Here is a 14715-nt window from a genome sequence, read left to right as displayed (position 1 = left end):
GAGGTAGGCTCCATTTTTTCATCTCTTAGATTGAGCTCGATGTGTAAATTCATGTTGATTAGAATGAATTGGGGGTGGTTACCTAGTTGTTCTTATTTCCTTTATTACATACCATGTTTTAAGCTTGATCGACATCATTTCAAGTGTAGCACCATGCTAGTTGGGGTTAAGTGTTTACTGCTATCTTATGAATTGATTTATATGTTTTCGTTATGATATACATGAGCATGTTTATCCTTATTCTAGGGTTAGACTAGAGGTTTCCTTAGACTTGCAATTCTTGTGGCCCTTAGGCCTTATTTCTTCTTCGACATTGATTAGGACAGATTAGCTCCTTATAGACTGGAGTAATAGACTTGAGTCTGATAAAATGAGCCTTAATTTAGGCACTGATGCATCTTTTTTGAGCTTCTATTCACCCTCCCTATTTTGTGGCCCTCATGCGACTTTAGGATTGGAGTGATTCAAGCGAGGAGCCTTGTTTTCACTTCTTGTGAAATGATGTCATTCCATGCTAGCACTATTGATCTATTGTTATTACATCCTCTTCGGAGTCGACATGCCCCCGAGTTTATTCTTGCTAGTTGGGCAGCTGAACCCCTAGAAGTTTACTAACGAGTTGAGTGGCCTCATTATTGGTTACTTTCGGTTCGAGGCTAATTATTACCGTTCGAGGTCGTCACTTCTGATTTGAGGCCGATGAATAGGGTTCAAGGTCATTACTTCTAGTTCAAGGCCCATTATTAGGGTTCAAAGCCATTACTTCTAGTTCAAAGCGATTGATTATGGTTTGAGGCCGGTATTCCCAATTCGATGTTGATGCTTACAGTTTAAGGTCGTTACCTCTAGTTATATTCAATAACTTTGGGTCTGAGGCTGGGCATACACATATTGGATCTAGACTTGTGCCACTTCACTCTTGTAGTTTTAACTATTATGTGTCCATGTTGGGATTATGGGGTTGATAAGTCAGGGATTTCAACTTATTTAGGGCTTAATATTCGAAGATTTAGTGTCCTCAATGCCTATTTTTTGCTCATAACTGATGATAAAATGTTAATTTGCAGCAGTGAAGGTAAAAGAGAATGGCAAAGACACTACGAGGAAAAAAGGAGCGAAAAAGCTGAAAAAGCTAAAGGAAAGAAATAGTGGTACTCCCCAAAGTCACTGGTGAGTCGCCGAGTGGACCTTAAGCTCGCCCAAAGTTCCAGCAGGCCAGCCCATGGACAAAACCGACTTGGTGAGACGATTAGTGGTTCGGCAATGCACCGATAGGATCGGTAATATCGATCTCGATCGCCTAAAGTTACATAAAAGAGATGGTGAAAGGCCAAGCCAAGAAGACGATGAAAGGGGGGAACTCGGTGCATTGCCGACCAGGTCAGCGAAGCCCGACTTACTTCACCGAGTGACTCCGATGTTGAAAGTTTGGGAACATATAAATGCGATTTTTAAAAGAAGAAAAAGAGTTCCCACATTGTCAAGTTCTAGATTTTTGGTCTTCAACATTCTAAACATTGTTTTGACACTTTTTGAGTAGAGATTTAAGGTTTGTTTTATTTTTAGTTTCAATTTGAGCATTTGGAAACTTGCGGATTGTTGCCCAACTTGATGGAAAACATAGTTGGTAACGATTTCTTATTCTTTATTATGTTTGGCTAAAACCTCCATTCTTGGGGGTGTGATTATGTAGTTGAATGTTTCAATTAGCTTATCGGTGTTAATATTTACTGATTTTATTGTTGATTTGAAGTGGATTTAAGTAATAGTTTGTGTTTTAATTGATGAATTGTAGTTGCAAATGCAATTCTAGTTTAGTGCTCTAAGATTGATTGAGAAAGAAGTATTAAAGTAAAAACTCTTAGTTGATGATTGTAGTGATTGTGTTGTTACATATTTAGCTTGAGAAAGTGGGTCTGAATGCGATCCTACAAATCTAACTTGAAAATGTAGATGGATTAAGATATTGGTTGTTAATATGTGTTGTGATTGTCAAGGTTCGAAAGAATTCGTTTGATTTGTAATAGTTGATTGAGAAATGGATATTGCACCCAAAGCCTAGCCTACCCACTGAGGTTCAATGACTTTTAGTAAATAATAATCACGCATTTAGCGAATGTGGCATTCAATTTATCACACTCCCAAGAAACCCTCTCTACTTGTTTACTCCTGGTTATTTGTAGTTGTTAATTGTTCACCCAAATCTCTCCATTTGACATTAATTGTCAAAACCTTGTTATTTACTTTATTGTTGCGAAAAAGTCTACATCTACAAACGATTAGAACACCATTTTACTTCGTTCATTTTCCTTACTGTATCATTCCTTGCTGGATTGACCCTAACTCTTAGTTGAATTTATACTTGTTAGAGACCGCCTACACTTAGAATGGGATGAAATGTAGTTGAACGTTATAAAAAATGGCGCCGCTGCCGGAGAATGGTGTTTAAAATTATTTTAGTGAAGTTTAGTTATGAACTAATTTTGTTGTAGTTGAATCAACTTATTTGTGTTATTTGTTGCCTACTCTTAAACAGGTGAAGAGGTGAGTGTTAATGGGAGCAATGCCAGCCAACTTGGGAACAATGATGACATCGGTAATTTGCACGATTTCAATTAAGATCAGTTGGGAAGTTCTAGAGCTATTCGATTGCCTCCGAATGTGGGCAATGCGGTATTTCATGTGACCAGCACTATGTTGTACCTGTTGCAAATGAAGGGTCTTTTTGGAGGACTTGCTAATGAGGACCCTCATGACCACATTCGAAACTCTGTGGATGTGTGTGGGCCATTTTCTTTCAAGAACATCACTCAGGAGTCGGTCCGACTTTGTTTGTTTCCCTTTTCTCTAATGAGGGAGGCAACGAAGTGGTTGGCCAATTTACCAAAAGAATCAATCACTTCTTGGAAGGAGCTCACTGATGCGTTTTATGTAAGGTTTTTCCCTCCCTCAAAGATGGTGAAGTTGAGGGATAATATTCAGAACTTCAAGTGAGTGGATGGTGAACTTATTCATGAGACATAGTTGAGGTTCCAAAATTTGCTGCTCAATTGTCAGACTCACAGACTACCGAACAATGTGTTGCTACAATATTTCTATCAGAGCCTCGACTCAGTCAACAAAGGTGTGGCAAACCAGCTCGTTCGAGGAGGAATCATGCAACAACCGTTTGACATTGAGTCTACCCTTCTTGATGAGATGACAAAAATCAATCGTGCTTGGTACAGTAGAGAAGATCAGGTGTCTCCTTTGAACTTTGGGATGACAAAGGAACAAATGGAAAAGAATCAAGAATGAGATGAAAACATGGCCAAGATGATGACCCAAATGGACCTATTGCCGAAACATGTCATGGGAAGTGGTTCTAAGGCTGTGAATGTGGTCGGAGTTAGTGGAGTGAATCATGATGAAGCACACAGCCATGTATAATGAAGAAGTAAATTACTTAGCAAATCAGGTAGGAGGTTTCCGTCTGAATTATCCAAAACCATGAGAAAATCAAGGCTGGAACAGGGTTCGCAATCACAGTTGGAGAGACCGAGATAGGGAATGGCGTGACCATGGTACGAATTGGAGGGAGTGGGATGGCGAAAAAGAATGGTATGTGCCTCCCCATGAATGTCAAAATCCAAAAGAGCCAAGGGCTGATTTTGAAAATTTCCGCACTGAAGATATGTTTGCTCGCATTCTCAACAAAGTGGAAGGATCAGACAAGGTGCTAAATGAAATGAAAGATGACGTCTCTTCTCTAAACCAAATAGTTACTTCAAACTCAGTATCTATTAAGCAGTTGGAAACACAAATGGGTCAAATCTCGTCTCATTTGAATCCAAGACCAAACAGAGGTTTACCGAGTGATACCATGGTTAACCCAAAAAATGAATCTTGAAAGCATATTTTCGTCGTGCCACGATGTTAAATAAGGCACTTCTTGGGAGGCAACCCAAGTTTTAGTTTTTATTTTTGCTATTTGAATAACGGTTGTTAGATGTGCAGGTTGAAAATTCAAAATTTGGGAGAAACAAGCAATTAGGCGAGTTCAGGTACCATTCAGAAAATCCCCGAAAGGGTCGGTGAGTCCTATATGGATTGCCTTTTTTACCAACCAAAACGTTGAAGTTCTGGTAACTTCGAAGGGCAAAAGTACCATTCGGCACACCGCCGAATGGGTCAGCAAAATAAGTGACCACTGCCGATAAGGGAGCAAACTGAAGGGTCAAAACGGTTTCTAACCATTTCAAATTCAAAACTTCCCTTTATTTTGCATTTTTCGACTCTTTCACTCTTAAAATTTCAATTTAGATCATATTTTGCTTCATTATTATCGCGTGGGTGTCATTGATTGGTTGGAATTCATATTTGCTTTCGTATTTGTTTGCCTTATTTTTGTGTCTAACTGCTTCTAAGGTTGGTGTCTTAAACTTTCTTAGATTTCTTGTTGATTCCTATGCATGCTCATATAATTGTTAGATCTATTGTATGATCTTGTGTATTTTATTGATTTTGAACTCTAGCTACTATTTTATAATGTTAAATTTCATGTTTAGCCCTATATATTTTGAATTTCGTGTTTAAATTGCATGGAATTATGGGTGTATGGTTGTAGTATGTTGGGTCTGGTGTGGGTGAAGTCTAAGTAACCCGATTTGTATCGATCAACTAAATTTACCCAATAATAGAGCGGGTGACGTCATTCTTAAGAGCAAAAGACGTTGTTTGGCCAATGTTTGCTAAATGGGGGAAGTTTGAGTACCCCGGGGTTGGTAATGATATGGGCTAGCTGTTAATTTCATAGAATAGGGCTTTAATTTTGTTCTCGTAGGTTGTGCATTGAAAATTGGAAGTCAGGGTAGAAATATGGCACGAGAGGCTGTTCAGTGAGCTTAGTTGAGCTCGTTAACTGACTCGGTGGTTCACCAAATGTCTTTGTAATCGCCCTCTTTATCCTGAGATTCAGCTGTTAGCCTCTGTAACTTTCGGCGATATGCATGTTCTCGCCGAGTTTACTCAGCGACTCGTTGAATGTCTTTGTGATCGCCTTTTTCAGCCTAAATTTCTTTAAATTCATTCTGTTGTATTCGGCAAGCTACCCTTGGCTCACCGATTGACTTCGGTGACTCACCGATTAACCATGAACCTCGTCGAATTGAACTGAATTATGTTCATTTTAGTTCTGGAACTTTTGGCAAGCCCTCTAAGGCTCGCCGAATGAGTTCGGCGACTTGTGGAGCTAGTCGGCGAGTTTTTCTGCAAATTTTAAACAAATTGATTTCTCTCTGACCTGTGTCTAATGCATGTACTCGATATGTGTTGTTTTGCAGATATGGCTAAACCCAAAGCACCTAGAAGAAACCAATCGCCTCGAAAGAGAGCACGAGGAATGGTTATTTCTAAGGAGGCTACCCCTCCACGATCAACACGACTCAAACTCCCTCCATCAGGGGAGAAAGGGTACATATAAAAGGAAGGGACCTGCGGAGCCGAATCTTATTGTTTCCAGCTCGAATAGCATGGGCATCTATAACACCCACCTCACTACTTCATAATCTGATCGTGAGGACAATTCGGGGTCTAGATCTCCGGCCTCTGCATCAGAGCCAGATGATGACCAAACTCTTCAGTGGAGACGGGCTGAGTTGCACTCCAAAGCGTTGCATGATTCGGCTAGACTCCCAATCACTCCGAATCCTCCTCATTCTCCAACGCAGACAACTGAGCAGGCACCACCAGTGCCCCCGGTACAGACACCTCCACCACATTCGATGAATAGGTTAAAGGTGATCGGGTTGAGAACCATTTTGGAAGAAAAGAGGTTATCCACTAATGGGGGTAGTTGACAGGTATCCAGATGTGTGGGACACCATTCGGTTCCACAAATTTGAGAGGTTTACACAGCCCCGAGGCTCATACATACCTTCTTGGGTTTGGGAATTCTACACAGAGTATAGGAAGATGGTCCCCAAGGGCAAGAAGAAAGCCAGATCGTTTGCACATATTGACCATGTAGTAGTTCGAGGAAAAATAGTGAAGTGCAATAATTTGGACATTAGTGAGGCATTGGGGTAAACGGTCAATATAATACACTTCTTGGTAGACAAGATCCAGAAGAAACCCCTAGACGACCTCAAGGGATGGTTGGCTCCATTGATTTATGATATTACACCATTGTGGATCGAGCCAGGGGTCTAGATTAAGAAGAAGGACCTAAATGTAGTTGCACGGTACTAGTTCGGATTCATTAGCAGCACACCAATGAAATCCCAGAATGATTCCATACTCCAGCATCTGAAGGCATCTTTGTTGGGTTCCATTAGTGACTGAGATAGACTAAATCTCGGGTTGATCATTGAGCAGGAGATGACCATGAGGGCCAAGCAGACCCAGACATCACTTCCATTCCTGGTGCTGATCGTGGAGTCGTGTGGGCGAGCAAGAGTGCCCTTAGTTGCAAAGATGGATGTGGAAGTGACTCCCACATCTTCTACTAACATTCAGAGGATTGAGGCCGAGTACACTAGGGATGAGGCTGAGCAGAGGAGAGCAGCGCCGGTAGACACATCCCCGATGGTGGATGTAGATATGTTGGAGGCAGACACAACCCCTCTCACTCAGGTCGGTGAGCCTTCAGGTACTTCTAGTTCATCTTCTCTTTCTACGTTGCTACTAGTACTATTTCTGCTGCTGCTTCCCGTGCCCCGTTGACACAGGTGATGCTTTATAAGATGGACCATCTAGCCCAATTTGTTGATGTATGTGTTTCCCAGGTTGAGGCACATATCCCCGGACTGATTGATCAGGCTATTGTTGCTACCCCAGCACCTATCCGAGCTGAGTTGCAGCAACATTGGGAATTGATTACTGCACATATCCTAGCCTTGGACGCCCTCGTTGTACGAGTTGAGGTATGTGAGCAGGTAGGTCTCCAGTATGATGTTACGACCTTGAGAGATGATGTTGCAGGACTAAGGTGTGATATGGATGAGCTCAAATCCACAGATTTGTCTATGTTATTCGGCACTGTGGATCTTCTCGAGGTTCCGAGTATAGAGATGCTAGCTATTTCTGAGTTCCCTCTAGCCACTACGACTGGAGATGTTGCTTTAGCTGATGATAGTGATGAGTTGGACACTTCTGAGACTGATGAGGAGGAACTTGGGACTCGTGATGTGGCTATTTGTGATGATCCCGATGATCAAGAGGGTGTGATAGTGCAGACGACTATAGAGGCTTCTCTTTGAGACACCTCAATGATTGGCTCCACTGGAGCAAAGGCTGTTGATGGAGATGATTCGAGCACTGATGCCTATATTGAGAGAGCCCCAGATGTGCAGCATTCACCTCAGGCCTAGCCTGACAGGGGGATCTTGGCTCTCTTCTTATTTTACTTTTGAGACAGTTACTTTCTTTTGCATTGAGGACAACGTTTGGTTTTGTTTGGCGGAGTGAGGTATCTTCATACCCATCTCCTTGGGTTGTATTTATCGTGTTTTTGGATGTTTATTATTGTGACAATTAGTATTTAGTTTGAATGTGAATGTTGGTTTTTTATCCAAATTACAATCCGCCTCCTGATTTTTGTGTTTAGTAAATGTGTGATTGTTCTTTTGGATATTTGAGTATCGGTTGTGATCAATACCGATGACTTGAGAGTAGTGCTCTTGATTGAATGGTATATTTGTGCAAATCCAATGAGGCAAGTTTGAGCTGCATAAGTCATGTGTGAACTCTTAGCATCTCAATATGACTAGCAAATTGTTAAAATGAGTCTTGTGATGATTGTTACACGCGAGCTCAGTTTGTAGAGTCTTCGTTGAATGCCTTGTGTGATGAGATTTCATTAAAATTTGTGCTTGGTGATACCTAGAACTTGCCATGTTGGTCCAATTGACTAACATTGGTGAATGAAAGATATGATCTTAGGCAAAAATTTTAGAAAGTGAACCAAATGACTATTATACCTTTGATCACCTTGTGAGAGTGTGAACCTAGTTTGGCACCATTTGAGCCTAACCTTTTCTTTTGATGAAACATGAACCTCCCTACCTAAAACCTTCATGAAGCATTGGTCCATTTGAATAGCCAACTTAGGCCAAAAGCCTAAGTCGGGGTGTGGTGAAAAATAAGGACAATCAAGAAGTTTGTGAAAATTCACCCTTGAAGGATGGTGTTGAAAAAGATGAAACCCCTCCATATAAAAAGAAAAGAAGAATAGAAAAACAAAAGAAGAAAAAGATTGTAAAAGAATGTTGCTATGCAATTTGTGCATAAATAAAAGAAAAGAGGTGTCCAATGAGTCATATAATAACTCTATGCTTGAAAGAACTTAGGGTAGATTATGAAAATAAAAAAGAGTTAAAGAAAAGGAGAAGAAGTGAAATGCAAGTCATGCTTCATGAAGGTAGAAATCACTAAGCCAAAATGACCATAACTTTACCCTTAGCCCCGTTATAATCCTTGAAAGACCTTAGTGATCTTGATTGAGCTGAATGTCATGTTAATTGGAAAATACGGGCAAGCCTATGGGTAGAATCATGCATGTGTTTATCTTCGAGAGTGTGAAAGTTGATTTTGATTTCTTAATTCTTGAATTTTGATGAGCTTTGTGTGGGAATGGAATCATTCTTGATGTGAGGGCATTCAAATATTTTTGTTGACCTTGAATTTGCATTTGAAGCAAGCATTGTGAGTTTGACTTCTATTTGATGATGACTAGTCACAGTCTAAAACTTGTAATGCATAATTGAACCTTGCATGGGTTGAAACTGGTCTACATTCATGTTGAGTCTCAAGTAGAACTATTTGTAGACATCTTTGTTGAATTGATTGATCTTATGTTTTACTTGAGGACAATCTAAAGTTTAAGTTGGGGTGTTGATGAGTCGAGGATTTCGGCTCATTTAGGGCTTAATGTTCAAAGATTTAGTGTCCTCAATGCCTATTTTATGCTCATAACTGATGATAAAATGTTAATTTGTAGTAATGAAGGCAAATGAGCAGGGCAAGGACACTACGAGGCAAAAAGGAGCAAAAAAGCTGAAAAAGTTGAAGGAACGCAACAATGGTACTCGCCAAAGCCACTGGCGAGTCACCGAATGGACCTTCAGCTCGCCCAAAGTTCCAATAGGCCTGCCCATGGACAAAACTGACTTGGCAAAACGATTAGTGGTTTAGCGACGCGTCGAATGGATTGGCGAAGTCGATTTCGGTCGCCTAAAGTTACAGAAAAGAGATGGTGAAAGGACAAGACAAGAAGGCGATGAAAGGGGGCACTTGACGCATCGCCGACCAGGTCGGCGAATCCCTACTTACTTCACCGAGTGACTCCGATGCTGAAATTTTGGGAACGTATAAATGCAATTTTTAAAAGAAGAAAGGAGTTCTCACATTGTCCAATTCTGGGCTTTTGATCTTCAACATTCTAAACATTGTTTTGACACTTTTTGAGTAGAGATTTAGGATTTGTTTGATTTTTTAGCTTCAATTTGAGCATTTAAAGACTTGTGGATTATTGCCCAACCTGATGGAAAACATAATTGGTAACGATTTCTTGTTCTTTATTATGTTTGGCTAAAACCCCCATTCTTATGTAGTTGAATGTTTCAATTAGCTTATGGGTGTTAATATTTATTGATTTTGTTGTTGATTTGAAGTGAGTTTAATTAATAGTTTTTATTTTAATTGATGAATTGTAGTTGCAAATGCAATTCTACTAGAATGCTCTAAGCTTGCTTAAGAAAAAAGTATTAGAGTTAAAACTATTAGTTGATTATTGTAGTTATTGTGTTGTTACAGATTTAGCTTGAGAAAGTGGGTCTGAATGTGATCCTACAAATCTAGCTTGAAAAAGTAGATTGATTAGGGTATTGGGTTATTAATATGTGTTGTGCTTGTTGAGGTTCGAAAGAACTCGCTTGATTCATAATAGTTGATTGAGAAATGAATATTGCACTCAAAGCCTAACCTACCCACTGGGTTCAAGGACTTTTAGTAAATAATTATCACCCATTTAGCGAAATTGGCATTCAATTTATCACACTCCCAAGAAACCCTATGTACTTGTTTACTCTCAGTTATTTGTAGTTGTTAATTGTTCACCCAAANCCCCCCCCCCCCCCCATTTGACATTAATTGTCAAAATCTTGTCATTTACTTTATTGTTGAAAAAATGTCTACATCTACAAATGATTAGAACACCATTTTACTTCGTAATCAAATTCTTTACCGTATCACTCCATGTGGGATCAACCCTAACTCTTAGTTGGGTTTATACTTGTTAGAGATCGGCTACACTAAGAATCAGATAAAGCATAGTTGAGCGTTATCAGGGGTTTGTTCGGGTTTACTAAACTTGCGCATGAGTGTACCTTCTGGGCTTATGGGGTCGAGTTAGGTTCAATTTTGTTGCTCTTAGTTTTACTTCTGGTACTCTCCTGTGCTTTTATTAAATTCTGCTTGGACCTTTGTTGTGTCTAGATTCTATCTTTTCATATTGTATTTACCTTTGTCGTCAATCGTCCTATGATGCCTATTGAGTACCTTTTTTTGGTACTCATGGTACATTCTGCATCTGTTTCGTGATGTGGGTCCTAGTACTAGCAACCAACGCTGATCATTCGTGCCAGTAGCAGCTTTTGGATCAGAGTCGAGGGTGAGCACTTGGCATCCTAGACTTGTCTGTCTCCTTTTATAAATTGTATAGCTAGTTTTTTTTTTAATTTTGAGATAAGCTTTGTTTTAGGTTGACTTTTGGGACTTGCAGTCTTTGTTAGCACAACTCTGTACTTGTGACTTCCAGGTTTTGGGAGTGATTTTTATGTATATAGTTTAGTTTGTATCCGCTCTTGTTTCCGCTTATTTCTACCCTTATACTCATTGCTTATCATTCTGGGTTACATGTTGACTTACCTACATATTAATTCTAGTAGGTGTCTTCATGACTCGAGGAATCGGATTGTGACATGTGCGTAGGAGGATTATGATGTTGAGTGTATACTAGGTGATAGAATTCTAGCGCATGGAATGAGATGGAGTGAATAACATTGGATACATAGTTGGGGGTTTGGGTTCTGAAAAGATTATTGTTTCCCAAATATTATAAAGATTTAATGGAGTTCCAATGGTAGTAGGCATTCTGCGGTGGTTATGAAAGGGAGTATATGATGTGGAGTGGCATAGTTGGTAGATGTTATTTATTAGGATCTTGGTTGTTTAAGGTTATGTCAAAATTATGCCATATATCTTGGTTGTTTAAGGTTATGTCAAAATTATGCCATATATCTTGGTGGTAGAGCATTTTGTGAATAGGAACACAGTAATGAAGTGACTGATATTTGTCTACTTTATATAGTGTGGTGAGAATAAGAATAAATTGTATAATTGATAGATATTGAGAATACGAAAAAAATAAAAAGTACAATGGGAAAACATTAATGTTATAATTGACATTTAAGAATATTTGCCACAAGGTTCATTCAATTGAATTTTATTCGTTTAATTATAATTAATAGAAGATAAATAAGAAAAAAAACAAACAAATAAAAGTTGAAATGGGAAAAGATCGATGTTACAAATGTAAGTAATGACATTTATATTGAAGCCACATCTAATGGAATTGAATTTTGTTCATATAATAGAGATATATTTTAAATTTTGAAGAATTAAATCTAATGTAACATTTTTATAATTAAAATATTATTATTTAATTTGATTTCGATTTAGTAGAGGAGCAAAATAGTAATCCAACTTTAATGATAGTATATATATATATATATATATATATACTAAAAAGTCTGTATATTTGTATGCTTTCTTAATCAACTTGTGAAGCTTGAAATATAGAAGTACCTTGTGGATTTCAGTCGAAAAATTATGTAATGATGGTGTATTTATTTTTCTATTCATAATTGTTATTATTTTTTTTAGTTAAATTATGTTGGGTCAAGACCATTTTATTAATTAAGCCAAAAAACAAATAAACAAAAGACCAAAGGTCATATCCTACATAATCCAACTAAAAACATTCAGGGAAGTAAACTAAAAGAAATTTGGGAGCTCAAACGTGTGTTTCTTCTTCAGTTCCTCCTTCTCTATTGAAACGGTAAGTTCTTCTTTTTGATGCTCGATTTATTTTCTTTCAATTGCTTCTCCATAACTCTGACTTGATTCCAGACCTTCTATTGTTTTTGCTAGCCTTTCTCTAAGATATTCAATGTAACTTGAAGGACTTGGTCGAAGCTTCCGCATTCATCTATTAAATTTGTATTGTCTCTGCTATATCTAGGTAAGATTGAGCTGAATCTGTGAGAACTTGTCCTGATGTCTTTGTGTTGTGTTGCTTTCTACCACGAGTGTATCATTATTTATCGATTGTTTTGTCATTGGGTCTGTGTGCTCAAATTGTTTACCAGGTTAATTCTTCTAGTTTTAATTCTCATATTTGGAAGCTGAGATTTATCATTGTTTAGGATCTTCCTAACTTGTATTGGGAGTTTTAGAAATGTGGTATATTGGATCAAACCTTTATAGTTCATAGCATGGTTAGCTAGGAAATCTGCTAATCCGCTACCTTCTCTAAACGTGTGTTTTATCTGAGCATGAGTAGTCTCCATATACTTTTGTATTTCCTCTATCATATCTGGCAGCTCCCACAGGGGTTTCCAATGCTTCTGAATAATGTTCTCACAACCTAACGAATCTGTTTCTATGATAACATTGTGAAGATTGATTCGTTCACAATATTTCGTAGCTTCTAGTATTGGCATTATCTCTGCTTCTGTATTAGTAGTCTTGTGAATCTCTTGTGTTTGAGCAAAAATAAGATTTCCTCTCTCGTCTCTTAGGCAGAAACTGTATGAACTCCTCCCAGGGTTATATCTACTTCCCCCATCTGTGTTGACCTTCGGTCTGCCTGTTGGTGGGTTGACTAAAGTATTACGGAGGATATTTTGTATATTGTATTTTTTCTTCTTTATTGATTTTTTGTGCTGTCTCTATTAGACTTCCTTAAATTAATTATTTTATGAATTTTTTGTTATTGTCTGTACTTTTTATTTGGACCCAAATTAGTCATATATGACGTTATTGGATGGTTGTTAACTATTGCCCAAAGTTAAAAATCTACGGTACTTGGATGCTTAAAAGGAACTGATTTGAAACATTAAAATACATTTGATTATTTGGTGTTTTTTTGTCATACTTTAAAAGATTTATTTGTAATTGTTTTTTTTTTAAAACTTGGTAACTTGATTATTTATTTGTTTGTAATTGTTACAACTTATTACTCATCACACACATGTTTATATAGAAATATTAATCATTCTAACAAATCTATAAAAAAATTATGAGACACACATGCATTGCACGTGTCCAGACACTTGTTAAAACTCAAACGTTGAAGAGGAATTCCTAAAGTCCCTTCTTGAACTTTGAGATGAGTTCGCTTAGATCCTAGGTTTTGATGGTAGATCTTTCTCAGGATACACAATTATATATTAGAATCAATTAGAAAGTATGAGAGTATGATTACCTTGATGTGGAAGTAGGTATAATCTCTTTGATATATGTTAGTCTTGATGAAATCCTAGTCTTGAACTCTAGAAGTGAGTTTCTTATTTTTCTAGAGATAAGAGGAGTATTTGATGTGAGAACCTTGTCAAGATTTATGATTAGAAATTAAGAATATTTTGAAACACTTGAGGTGGAGGACAGGAGAGAATTTGAGAAAAACCAAACACTATGCCTTTCAAGATGAGTTTCATAATGAACCACTTAATAAATAGAGTAACTTAACATCGTGTACACTTGAAAATGGCTTGACGCGGCGCACCCATGCTACCAGGCATGCGTCGTGCACGGCCAATCTGACTGTCCTTCAATAAATATGCATAACATTTAACTCAGAAGTTGGATTAATGAGTGATTGGAGGCGATGTAAAGAAGACTAAAAAACCCTTGATTTGGTGGGTTAAAGGCCACACAATTTTTTATATGCTTGTTTGAAATTGATCCAAGTAAGAACATAAATTGAGACTCAATATGTATGAAAACTTTCAACTCAACTTTGACTAGTTAGCACTTATTATGAATTTAAATTTTTGGTATATTAGGTTACCTTTTACTACACTTATTATACTTTTTTCTATAGGTTGTATTATTCTACCATTTGCTAAGTATATCTCTATAGGTGTATCTATTCCTTCTCTAACACACGCTTTTATTAGTATTTCAGTTCCTCCTAAATGTACATATTTAATTAGATTTTTAGCCTTAATATCTTGTATTTCTTTGTTTATTATTCGTTTGTTTATTATTGGTATTTTAGTCTTTCCTTTGGTGTATTTGCAATCTATTATATGTTCCTTTTGACTTACTACATAATATTCTTCTTTTTGTCTTTTAAACCAATTTCTCATTGTTGGTATTTCGAATATTTTTTCTACGCTTAGGTCTAATTCTTTTCCTTTTATTTGTTCAAATATATTATTATCAAATATTATTTTTTGTTCTGAAGATTCTTCATCTTGATATTCTGCTTTAGTTATTATTTGTACATCCTTTTCAGTCATTTGTATAGAACTCATTATCTGATTCCATTTCTATTTCATTTTCTGATATTTCATATATGCTATCCTCACTTTCTAATTCATAATCTATGTATTCTATCTGCATATATTTTTCATCGTTTATTATTATTTCTGATATTTGTTTTTTCTTTTT

Source organism: Solanum stenotomum, chromosome 4, assembly GCF_019186545.1.
Source record: "Solanum stenotomum isolate F172 chromosome 4, ASM1918654v1, whole genome shotgun sequence".
Classification (NCBI taxonomy): domain Eukaryota; kingdom Viridiplantae; phylum Streptophyta; class Magnoliopsida; order Solanales; family Solanaceae; genus Solanum; species Solanum stenotomum.
This window is presented reverse-complemented; position numbering follows the sequence as displayed.